The sequence below is a fragment of the Bubalus bubalis genome, chromosome 2, assembly GCF_019923935.1.
Source record: "Bubalus bubalis isolate 160015118507 breed Murrah chromosome 2, NDDB_SH_1, whole genome shotgun sequence".
NCBI classification, from domain to species: Eukaryota; Metazoa; Chordata; class Mammalia; order Artiodactyla; family Bovidae; genus Bubalus; species Bubalus bubalis.
The window spans coordinates 162,203,537-162,216,134 of NC_059158.1; the positions used below are offsets into that span (position 1 = coordinate 162,203,537).

A 12,598-nucleotide genomic window follows, 5' to 3' on the forward strand; every position below is an offset into this window, starting at 1 on the left:
GTGCTTCTCATTTCTCTTTCTAAATGATAGCACGATGTTATGTCATCTGCTGGTAAATCACTGCAGCATTTCATTCCAGAGGTGACAGGATTTTTAATGGTCCAGAAAATGACAACACGTATATCAATCCCTGCACATCTCACCTGCACTCAGGTACAAGGCAATGTGGCCTCTTCACTGGCTTTTCTCCTCTTTTTCCCTAATGAGTCTGGAAGGAACTGTTTTGGGTTTCTTTGCTTAAGATTCCTATTGTCTTGCTTTAAGGAGCCAAAAGAGATGAAAGGTCAAAATTACAATAAGTATATTTACTTATGCATGTGTGAGACTTGGCAGATTATGCTGTGAGTTAGCAATTATTACCTAGTAAAAATGGTTATAGTATCGAATTAATGTGGATTGAAGAAACTCTGTAGCATATAAGGCCAGTACAAAATACTTCTCATAAATATAACATGTTCAATTTAATTTTTAAACATTCTTGGAGTTAACATGACTACCTGTCAAGGTACCTGGAATTGGGGAAGTTGGTGACGTTGCTTGATTCAGCAAGAATCCTCTTGTGTGTTGAACTATCAAAACGTCCTTGCAACGAAAGCCATGTTTAATACCATACTATATTTGCCTGATCAATAGCTGGGATCAATCAAGTTTAAGTGCCATATATTGATGAATATTTTATAAAGAAAAGGATTCGATAGGAGACATTCATGTTCTGTATGTAGATATGACCAAGAAAATATTATGAAAAGTTAAAAAGAGAGAGAGAGAAAAGTACAGAGAAGTCTGCTATCTTTCCCCAGTTATTCCGTATCCACAAATTTCATAAATGTAAAAAAAGAGAATGTGTTCTTGCATGCATTGTCCACTTTAAATAGAAAAAATATAGGGAACAACATATGATATATTCAATAACAGGGGATGAAAATATAGGTTCTGATATATCCACATAATAGGAAAATATGGAGTAAGAAAAACATGATGATATAAAAAATATTTAATGGTATGATTTAGTAAGTGATGAAAGTAGGTTTGTAGAGTATTATGTTATATTTTAGCATTTTAGTAGAGACAATATATGTACTCTATAATTTTTATACATGAGTATATGTGTAAGTGCAATTATAAAGAGATATTTTCTAAAATGTTAACAGTGGAGATCTCTGGATGATGAGATTATCAGTGATGGCTCCTTTCTTTTTGTTTCTGGTATTTATATTTTACAAAAGGAGAATGACATATTACTTGTGTAAATAAGTTGAAAAAATTAAAATCAGGAACAAAGCAATAAATGCATTATGATCAAACAAAGGAAGGACACAAACCAAAATGCTAATCATGGTTATTCCTAGGAAATGGATCATGAATGCTTTTATTTTCTCTTTCACTAGTTTATGTTATCAAAGTTCTCCATAATAAATATACATCAGCTTAGAAAAAAAGTTAAAGAAGATGTGGGTAGTCTGTATTTCTCTGTTCTCAGTGACCTAAATTAGCAACCCATGATAATTATAAAAATAATAAGCAGGATTAACTGTAAGATGTAATAAGGAATTTGCTTACAGGATATCAATTACCACAGGAAGAAACATTTCAGCACTTGCTTTGGAGCTAAGCCTTCCCTGAATTCTCAAATAACAAAAGATAGTTTCTTTTTTTAATGTGACTTTAACTTCTCGAGCCATGGTTCACACACCCATGACTCATGTGGTCTCACGTTGGGAGAAAAACTGATATGAGTTATGTGAGATGAAAGCTAAAAAGAAAACAAGGTATAGCTATTGACCTTGAGGAGGTTACACTTTGTTGAGGCAAAATTTGACTACAGTAATGATTAGGGTTTTTTATGTGGCTTATGGAAATTAGTTATGTTAGGAGGGCATAATTAGACAGCATTTCAAAGTAACAACTAAACAAGGACATATAAATAAAGCAAAGACCAGAGCGAGGAAGAGAGGAGGGTCCCATGTTACCTTAAGGAGACTCACTGCACTGCTTAAATCCATTGTAAGAGGGTCAGTCAACTTTCGCTGACTTAATGTCATACCCAAGAGAATAGGAGATGGGATGTGATTAGGTTCAGAACCATAGAAAATATGCCAAGATTCACCCTAATGTGAATGCACTTCTTTCCTCTATAAAATAAACATTTGCTGAATACCACCTTTCATCACTTTTAATCTGGAAACTTGAGGCAATATGCCAACTAAAACAATAAGGACTTCCCTGGTGGTTCAGATGGTAAAAAAAATCTGCTTGCAATGCAGAAGACCCAGGTTTGATCCCTAGGTCAGGAAGATCCCCTGGAGAAGGGAATGGCAACACACCCCAGTATTCCTGCCTGAAGAATTTCATGGACAGAGGAGCCTGGCGGGCTACAGTCTATGGCGTCGCAAAGCATCAGACATGACTGAACCACTAACACTTTCATTTTCATCACGATCACAGACTCATTTCACTTATGCTTTCATTTAAAGATTTTTTTAAAAATTAGTCCAAAAATAATAATGGATAAATGCAGAACTGAATTCTGGAATGAATATATAGCAAAGACCAGAGCAAGGAAGAGAGCAGGGCCCCATGCTACCTTAAGCAAAATTAAGCAAAATTTAATTGAGTGACTACTAGGGGCTCACATGGTCCTAGGCTCTGATAGAACAAAGTGTCTAGCCTTCTAGAGCTTACATTCTAGTGTGTGTATATGGTGAGGTGTGTATGAAAACAAAGATGTCTTTATGGTATATGCTTTCTGTGATAAGTACAACAGAAGAAATGAGATAGGATGAAGAGAATGATATCATGATGGGAATCAGGAATATGATCATCTGGAATGGTGATTTTAAGCAGAGATCTGAAGAAAATGAGGAACAAGATGATCAGATATCTTAGAGTATTCTAAGCAGGGGGAACAGCAAGAAAGAGGTCCCGGAGATGGAGGGGTGCTTCATGGGTTCCAGGAATGCTAATGTGATAGGAGTGAGTGACTAAGGGATAAAAAACAGGAGATGATTCAGGAGGTGAGGAGAATAGAATTGGCCTTCATGCTAAAGGGTTACGAAGGCCTTAGATGTTAAGCAGAAGAATGACTGGATCTGACTTGGGTTTCAGGAGGGTTGCTCTAGGTATTATGCGGTGGGTAGACAGTAATGAGTACAAGGGTGAAGACAAGACTCGGGAAAGAAATCCAGTTAGGAGGCTTTTATAAAGTTCTGGACAAGAAATGTTGAAAGCCTAGACCATGGCAGTAACAGGGAGGAAAGTGAGAAGAGGCTGCAATCTGGATAGGTTTGGGGGATTTGCCAATATATGTGGGATGTTAGAGGGGCTTCTCTGGAGAAGGCAATGGCACCCCACTCCAGTACTCTTGCCTGGAAAATCCCATGGACGGAGGAACCTGGTAGGCTGCAGTCCATGGGGTCGCTAAGAGTCAGACATGACTGAGTGACTTCACTTTCACTTTTCACTTTCATGCATTGGAGAAGGAAATGGCAACCCACTCCAGTGTTCTTGCCTGGAGAATCCCAGGGACGGGGGAGCCTGGTGGGCTATGGTGCATAGAGTTGAACAAGACTGAAGTGACTAATACACTGGCACGTGGGATGTTAGAAGAGTCAGGAGTGCCTAGAAGGGTATTGGTCTAAGCAATTGAAAACTTGGGCTGCCAGCTATTCAGGTGAGTTGGAGAGAAAGAAATTTTGTGTGACTTCTTAAAATGAAGCTAAAGACTTTAAAGGCATTTCCCAGTTTGTAACAACTGGGTTGCTCTCTAAAGTTCACATTCAAGGGTACTGTTCTTAGACTCTGGCAAGAGGGGTCCTTGCCCAAGGCTCTGCTCCGGTTTTCCTTCAGAGAAAACCCTACCCTTCCCCATGGGGTAAGTGGTCCATGAAGCCAAGGGGATATACCCATCCAGAGTCCACCCTTCTTCTAGAATATGCTCCAGGTAACCAGAACTCCCCAATTCTCTGCTCAATGGCCCCAAGCCCACTATCAGGGCTGGTGTGAGCTTCTTCCCATGGCCCTCCCTCTGGAGCAGACCACACTCTGGTAACACCTCTCTAAACCACTGGTTCATGTTTGCAAGGTGCTTGGACAGAACTGGGTCTCCACATAGGTAGTCATGAGCTCCTCAAGATGCAGCTAGAGTCTGGCATGAGAAGAAGGGGTCAGGAAAGTGGGCTGATTGCCCCAAGTTGGGGCACAGTTTGTTCTTCTTGCCCTACCAGCTTAGAACTGAGAGTCAGCTTTCGAGATTATAATGGTATAGAAACAGAACTGATTTTCTTAACAGTCCATGAACTTGATTTAAAATATAAATTTCAATATTTTTACTGCATATGCATGCCACTATGCAGGTGTGGGAAACTTACAAATAGTATTAAATAGGGTCCTTGTATTTAAAGGTGTTCCTGGGTCAGTCCTCTGTCTTACCAGACATTGTGAAGCCTCCTGTCTTGGGAAACACCATGAGCATGTTAACACCTCCATGTAATAATTGCCTGACTTCCTTCTCTGGTTCTCTCACCAGCCTGTGAGCTCCTGAAAGGCAGGAAGTATGCTTTAGCCCTCCTTAACTCCGTGGAATATGACAGAATGACAAGCTGATGGGTAATGTTTACAGGGGAAAGGAAGGGCAGGTAGGGTAGGAAAGAATATGGAAAGAAACAATCTGATTATCAAAGACCTAGTAGAAGAGATTAGACAGTATAGTGTCACCCATAACTGGAGGGACGCAATGATGCATGCTCCAGATAAACTATGTGAAATTCTAGGGCAGCTCAGCAGTGAACATGGCCCTTTAATGCTTCCTACTGGAGTGGTTCAGTGGCCAGACCATACAACTGACCTAGGATGAGTCAGGTAACCTACCTGCGCTGGTCCTCCATCTGTAAAATGGGGCTCATCCTACCTCACAGGGGTGTCAAGAGGATACATGAGATAATATATGCAGAAACTCTTTTACTTTTTTAGAAGAAAGACACTATATAAACCTAAGGTATTATTATCATTCATTTTAACTTCGGAATAGCATCATCCTGTCATTTTTGATTCCATAATTACAATACATCAGGTAAGCATGGATTTAAAATCAAGGGAGCACTGTACAATGAAGGGAGACATGAAAACTTTGTCACATGAGAACAGCCCTGACAACTTCTAAAGTGCCTTAGGGCTGCATCTATTTCCATATTAATGTAAGCCACATACATCATTAAAGAGAAATGCAAACGTGTAGTAGCGGCTAGACTATCTCTCATTTGACAGATACACAAAAATCATCTGTTCTGGCTTTGTAAGAATGACTAACCACTAGCAACAAGCTTTCCTGCTTGAGACAAGGAAGTGAAAGCACTTTTCGTTTGAAGCTGTGAACCACTACTGCCCGGCTGGGACAATCAGAGTTCCCTGATTCTAAAGAAAAATCTGAAATCTCGCAATACTTAACATCTAGTTTCCTTTTAGATAACCATGCAGCCTGGTCTTGAAGGTTTATATGTTTGTTTGGTTTAATATGGCAATTCTTAGAAGCTCTAAATTCTAGATATTGCAAGCCTAATACCTTTTATAAAAAAAATATTTTATTTTTATTTTTTTAATTTGGATGTGGACCATTTTTAAAGTCTTTATTGAGTTTGTTTCAAATATTGCTTCTATTTTATATTTGGGTTTTTGGTCACCAGGCATATGGGATCTTAACTCTGCAACCAGGGGTCAAACCTGTACCCCCTGCATTGAAAGTGAAGTCTTAATTACTGGACAACCATGGAAATCCCTAAAGAAAATATTTTAGACAGTTTTGGTCAACAATTTTTTTTTTAAATCTTTGTTTGCCTTTGTCCCTACAAATGGGCTTCCCTGGTGGCTCAGACAGTAAAGAATCTGCCTACATTGCAGGAGACCTGGGTCCCCACAAAAGCCCAAATATTTCTGTTAAGTGGGATAAAAGGAAGCTCTCTAGTGTAACAATTGGAGACCTTAGTTTTACATTGAGTGATCTCAGCCTTATTTCCCCATTATGTCAAAAGCTAAGATGGGACTGAAGTCCTGCGGTCCTCTAGCTTGGTCAACAGAAAAAGACAATACCCTGTTTAAGACATATTGATGGTGTAGGGACTAGAAGAAAGACCACCTTTCCAGCTGCCTTTCAGTCCTTCCCTGCACCATCCTTACTCAACTGTGTTTTGTGTGTCTGAAGTTATGCTTGGAATGACCATCAACTTAAATGATATAGGAGAAGATGTCAAACGCTTCTTGCCCTGGTGGAAACCAAGGAGTGTTATACAGCTTTAATTAACAAGGAGATGTCATTGTTTCAGCTGGAGATCAAGGTATAGACCCCGAGGTACCATTTTGGCATTCATTACAGAGACTGTACAGTAGGGCCACCTCTGATATTACTTAGGCAAGACAGTGATGCTGAGCTGAAGTATATGTGGGAAGTGAGGTGAGAGAACTCCTCAGAAGTCAGTGTCTTCACAAGGACTCTTGGTACCTGCTCTGCTCTGTGAGTCAAGCCCAAGACACTACAATTGGCCCCTGTCATGCTTCTGTCTCTTTCTGCTGAAACCTGTGGGTCAGAGGCCACCTGTTCTTGAATTCAAGCACTGGATATATAATGTATATTGAGCATCTTGCCATCAGAGCTCCAGTGGATCAGGAACAAATGTTTCCCTTGGCCTAATTGATGGGGGGAAAAGTTATTCCACAGTGAGTCTGCTGAAGATATATATGGAGCAGAAAGCATGTGGATTTTATCCTTCAATTTCCTCCCTTATTTTCTTATTTACAAAATTCAGCAACAGGGTTCCCAGGTGGTAAAGAATCTGCTGGCCAAGGCAGGAGCTACAGGAGACACAGGTTTGATCCCTGGGTCAGGAAGATCCTTTGGAGGTGAAAATGGCAATCCACTCAAGTATTCTTGCCTGGAAAATTCCATGGACAGAGGAGCCTGGTAGGCTACAGTTCATGAGGTCACAAAGAGTTGGACACAACTGAGCTTGCAAACAAGGAATGACTAGCTTTGCATTTTAAAGGGGGGAATAATGGGGGAATTGATGCTTATTTGGATTTCTTTTATAGATGACCTCATAAACTGCTCTTGAATAGAAAATGGTATTAGTAATAGATCAGGGTTAAAAAAAAAAAAGGGTAAAAAAAAAAAAGACGGTATAGTCTAAGTATTCTCCACTGATCTAGATATGAGATCCATTAAACTCATTACATGCCAGACATGGTGAAAGGAATGTTGACAAGCATTTTTTCACTCACTTCTTGTAATCTTGTGCTGTAGCCTCCATGATAGGTATGAAAACTCAGATGAGGAGTTCATAAATTCCACAAAAGGGATTGGAAAGTAGGACTTTTGATTAAGGAAAATTTCTCCAGCAACTGGAGACCAGGTAGGATGGGGTGGTAAGGAGGAGAAGAGGCTTAAATCCTAAATGAAACCCAAATATATCTCGAAGGCCTTGAGATCAGTCTCTATGCATTGATGCATTGCCCAGGACAACTCACATCTGATCTCATAAGTCTTGACAAAGAGTCTAAATCTTAATATTTGGTTTTCTGTGCGTGCTAAGTCGCTTCAGTCATGTCTGACTCTGTACAACCCTATGGACTGTAGCCCACCAGGCTTCTCTGTCCATGGGGATTCTCCAGGCAAGAATACTAGAGTGGGTTGCCCTGACCTCTTCCAGGACATCTTCCCAACCCAGGGATCGAACTTGCATCTCTTACATCTCCTGCATTGGCAGGAGAGTTCTTTACCACTAACACCACCTGGGAAGCCCGAAAGAGCTGTATATGAGCTTAAATAACACATGACAGAGTGAAACATCCTAAAATTCCTAAGGACACATCCATCTGCTAAGAGACTCCACGGTAGCTGCTCTGACACAGAAGGTTCTTTTTGCATGTTTATCTGTCTATGTCAGTTTCTCTATGTGTGCATTTCTTTGTGTCTGTATGACTTTCTTCCTTTCTCTGATTCCACCATCATGCCACTTGCCCCTCCTGTTTTCCCACCCAGCCATTCCACTCATGTAATCCACTCCAGCTCATGACCCCCGGCTTCCTGCAGAGCCCCCAGGGAAGTCTTATGAACGCTATTAATCTCGTGGAGAAAAGGCCCTGGAATTTTAGTGAATCAAACTCTCCATCTCATTATATAGGTTAATAAGCTCCTACAGCATGTTCAGATCCTATGAAATATTAACGACCTGACACAGAAGTTGTAGGCTGAGGATATCTGATGCTTCGAGCAGTAGGAGCCTTTGCCAATTGAATCCATCAGAAATTAAAGCAAAGCATTTTTAAATGTATAATAAAAATCAGTGGGAAAATATTTGATTACTAAATGTCTGATATAGGAAGCAAGTTGTGGACAGAACATGCATTGCCACTTAAAAAAAAAAAGATAGATGTCTAAATATACACGTAAGCTTCTTCCTAGGGAATAAATGGCGTGTGTTTGTTATACAGAACAAAACAGAAAGTCAAACTGGAAGTCAAGTAGTAAGTTGTAAGGTTAACGTTTAGTGACAGCCAGTCTTTGCAGTGTCTGATAGGCAGTAGGTAATATAAATAGCAATTACCTTCCAGTTCAGATTTTGGTAGAAATCAGGTATCTTTTTGAGAGTGCAGCTCTAAAGCAAGGCTCCCACAGAAGCTTTCAAACAATAGAGAGGTTTGAACACAAAACCAAAGTTCTTTTGGCACAGATTGTGACAGTATGGGTTCCTTGAAAATCAAGGTAGATTTAGTGTTTATACCCTAGTGTCCGGCACCAACCTCTTAAGTTAAAAATAGCAACCCTGAGCACTGAAGAAATCAAAGAGTTTCTCTCTTTTCTTAAGGGGCTTTTCTTTTCTTCTTTTTTAATTCTTCTTTTTAACTCGATTGCTGCAGTATTGCCATCTGAGGAGGGATACCTTAACTGGTCCAAGTAGCATAAGACAGAAGCTGAAGCTTTCTGGCAAATTCAAAACTATGCAATCTATTTACCAGTGTACCATCACTTTGCCCAGATAAGCCCTCCACAGCCAGGTATCCTCCCTACTTACAAATTCCTGAAAGAATTCCCCAAAGGACTTTCCTGGCCAAGGTTTTTCAGAGTCAAGGTCAAAAGTCACCGGTTTCCTGAAGTTTATATAGCCTCTCTGTCAAGTCAAAATTCTTATTTTTGGGGGAATGATTTGAAGACTTTCATGACTATGCAGGCTCCCTGTACATTTGAGAAGATCTGAGATTGTTAGATATTAATAATATCTTTCTTCTTATACAGATTTTAGAAAATGAGTTCTAGAATAAAAAGTTTCAAGAAAAGATGACAATAAATTACAGTACATCAAGCAGATTATTAAGCCATCAGCTTAATAATCCTGGGGCTCTAGATCCCCAGGTCAGGGAAAAATAGTCATGATACTCTAAACTCCTAATGGCAGGGTCCATAGTTCATAGGCTGACTCCATGATCTATGTTTGCAGGTAGGGAGAGCCATGTAATACAGCGCTAGGCCATGAAATACAGGCGGAAGTATCATGGGCAATGCTAGAAGGTCTGAAAGATTCTTCTTTCCTAATAAAAGACACTATAACTTGCATCTGCCTTTTGTCCCTGCCATGAATACAGATTCTGTGCCCAGAGACACAGCAACCATTTAGAGACCATGAGGGAAGTTTCAAGACAGTGGTAGACATGCCACCTCTGACATCATAGAACCTATCTCCTTCCAGGTACTTTATTAGGTAATAAGCGAAAGATGCTATTTTCATTAAAAGAAAAAAAGTCATAACTATATGCGGTGATGGTTGTTAACTTACTCTGGTAATCATTTAGAAATATGTATGTCCCATCATTTTATTGTACACCTAAAACTAATACAGTGTTATATATCAGTTATATCTCAATAATATATAAAAGATACATATATATATATTTTTTTTTTAAGAAAAAGAAAGAAAACAATCTCTATTTATCTGATCTACTCTGTGATGGTTTTCTACTTCTTGATCCAAACTCATTCCTAGAATGGATCCAGTGCTCTGCCTAATACTTAGCAAGATGCATTACAAGCAGCAACTTGGAGTGAAAACACAGGAAACTAGCTTAATAACAATCATTCTAAAGCATCCTACACCCACATCAGTTAGCTTCCTGAACTTTAGAACCACGTACCACACTACCTGGGATTCCCAGGTGGCACAGTGTTTAAGAATCTGCCTGCCGATGCAGGAGCCGCAGAAGACTCGTGTTCAATCCCCAGGTCAGGAAGATCCCCCGGAGAGGGAAATGACAACCCATTCCAGTATCCTTTCCTGGGAAATCCCCTGAATAAGAGGATCCTGGCAGGCTACAGTCCACAGAGTGGCAAAGAGTCAGACATGACTAAGCACGCATGCACCAGGTAACCAGGTAACCGCCACACTACCTACAGGGTATCACTCAGCACATCAAACTCTTTTTGCACCAATCAGAATCCTTTTTGTCCTTAAATCTGCCCCTTTGGGTTTCTAATTTCAATTAATGGCACCATAGTCCCCCAACTGTTGTACCACACTCAACTGTGCTCACCACACTCAGTTGGGCTTAAGCAGAGCTTTAAGGTCTTCATCAGAGACCAATAACCCTTTCAGAGTATTTTCTTTTTAAATCTGGAGACCAGTCACACAATAAGCTGAGAAAAAATCTAGTGACTTGTGTGACTTGTGGTTCTCTCATATCCCAAACTCAAGCATCAAAAAGAAGAAAGGAAGAATGAAGCACCCACCCCATGCTGTCTGGCTCACCCTGGTACCATCGCCCCCTTGGCTTCAGTAAGAGGAATCCTGGAGAGGGCAGGGAAGATGGGAGAAAATTATTTCTCAACAAGGAGCTATGTGGGGACCCAAATATTAAATATATGTTGTTGTGCTTTGTTTTATTCCAAAGTACACAGCTTAATTCTATGCACAAAGGACATTCATATAAGTCCCTCCTTAATTAGGACTCGTCATTTGGAAGTGGTTGAGACCCAATTCCTACCAGCTATCGCAAATAAGGAAAATGCTTTGGTTCAACTAAACGATTCATGACAAAGGTGGGAGCACAGCTGGCCCTAGGGCTGACTGGAACCAGGCATCAACGTACCTAGAACAGGCTCTCCAGTCCCCTTCATTCTCTCAGGGCAGCAAGACTGCTTCACACCACAACTCTGGGCCACCAACTTCTCAACTCAAGCCTGGAGAGGGAAGGGAGGCTCTCACCCTACTGCAGTTCAATCAAATCCAAAGAAAAAGGCAGTAGGAGTTTTCTGGGGTCTTTGAGGGCAATTTCTGTGCTCATAAAGAACTCTTTGCAACTACTTGGTTTCTAAGATATTCAATACACTGAAGGAATGAAGTATTTTTTCTTTAATCTTTTAAGTTCAAACTATACATCTTATTCTATCTATAACTCTAATAAATTTTTAAGGGGTACTTTACAGTTTTGGCAGTTAAGTTCCTTGAAACAGTCTAAACCGCATTTAAGAATGTGATAGATACGATTTTCTTTTTAAGTACTTCAAATGCTCGGCTAACAAGCAAAACTTTCCCAAGGACCTAAGCAGTTCTTATAAATCTAATAAATTAAAGTTTTAAATATCATGACCCTAAAGTTCTCTTAAATCTTCCAATACTGTTTACAAACTCAGCCAACTTCTCTTGGCAATTCCAACTTTAAAGTGTTAGTCCGAAGTCAACCACTTAATTAGAAATTTAAACTAGAATCACATGGCTAATTACAAGGGTGAATAGGCCAGAATCTCTTAAACATTAAAAACACTTCACAGATATTGAAGTTCTATTAGCAGACATATTGGGATTGTCTTAAATTCAACACAGAAATGTCAAAAGTGTGGATTTCACTTACTTCATCTTCTCTGTAGGTAATTCTGAAAACGTCCAAGGTTGGAAAACACTTACCTGATAAGGAAGCAGTTTTATAATTCCTGGCCAGAGTTACCTTCTCACTGGATGGTCTTTCTCATTAATGAGAGGTTTAAGTCCATAATGAGTTTAGAAGCTAGAAACTATGAGTCCTTGCTTTCCTTTCTCAAAGTCAGTGATCCAGGGATGGTAAACTCAGGCCCCACAGATGGGATCCATTTGGCTAACAGAGACTCCTGAGGAGAGCTAAATGCTTACTTAATTCATTTGTAAATTTCTTCACCTGTTTTCACCAGATTTGAATCCAGGGATTCAGTAATCTCTCACCTAGACTGCTCATCCCTTGAATGGATTCAGCTAATCTATGTAGGATTTAATTTCTGTCATGCCTGCTGATGGGCCACAGCTGGGAAGGCCATTTAACAACAGGATGAAGGAGAGTTTTGGCTGATTTGGTCCCATGCTCATCCACTGAGCTTCTTTTAATTTCATGGCTGCAATCACCATCTGCAGTGATTTGGGAGCCCAGAAAAATAAAGTCAGTCACTGTTTCCACTGTTTCCTCATCTATTTGCCATGAAGTGATGGGACCAGATGCCATGATCTTCATTTTCTGAATGTTGATCTTTAAGCCAACTTTTTCACTCTCCTCTTTCACTTTCATCAAGAAGCTCTTTAATTCTTCTTCATTTTCT

The 12,598-nt window shown here is 39.9% G+C and overlaps 1 long non-coding RNA gene across 1 annotated transcript in view; it reads right to left on the minus strand.

Moving 5' to 3' along the window:
- LOC123328584 overlaps positions 1-12,123 on the minus strand; it is a 31,578-nt gene extending 19,455 nt beyond the window's left edge. The window contains exons 1-2 of the long non-coding RNA XR_006543509.1: positions 11,940-12,123; positions 11,125-11,215 (exon numbers count right to left, since the gene is read on the minus strand). This is a non-coding gene — a long non-coding RNA (uncharacterized LOC123328584). The remainder of the gene's footprint in view (positions 1-11,124; positions 11,216-11,939) is intronic.
- Between the last annotated feature and the right edge of the window lie 475 nt (positions 12,124-12,598).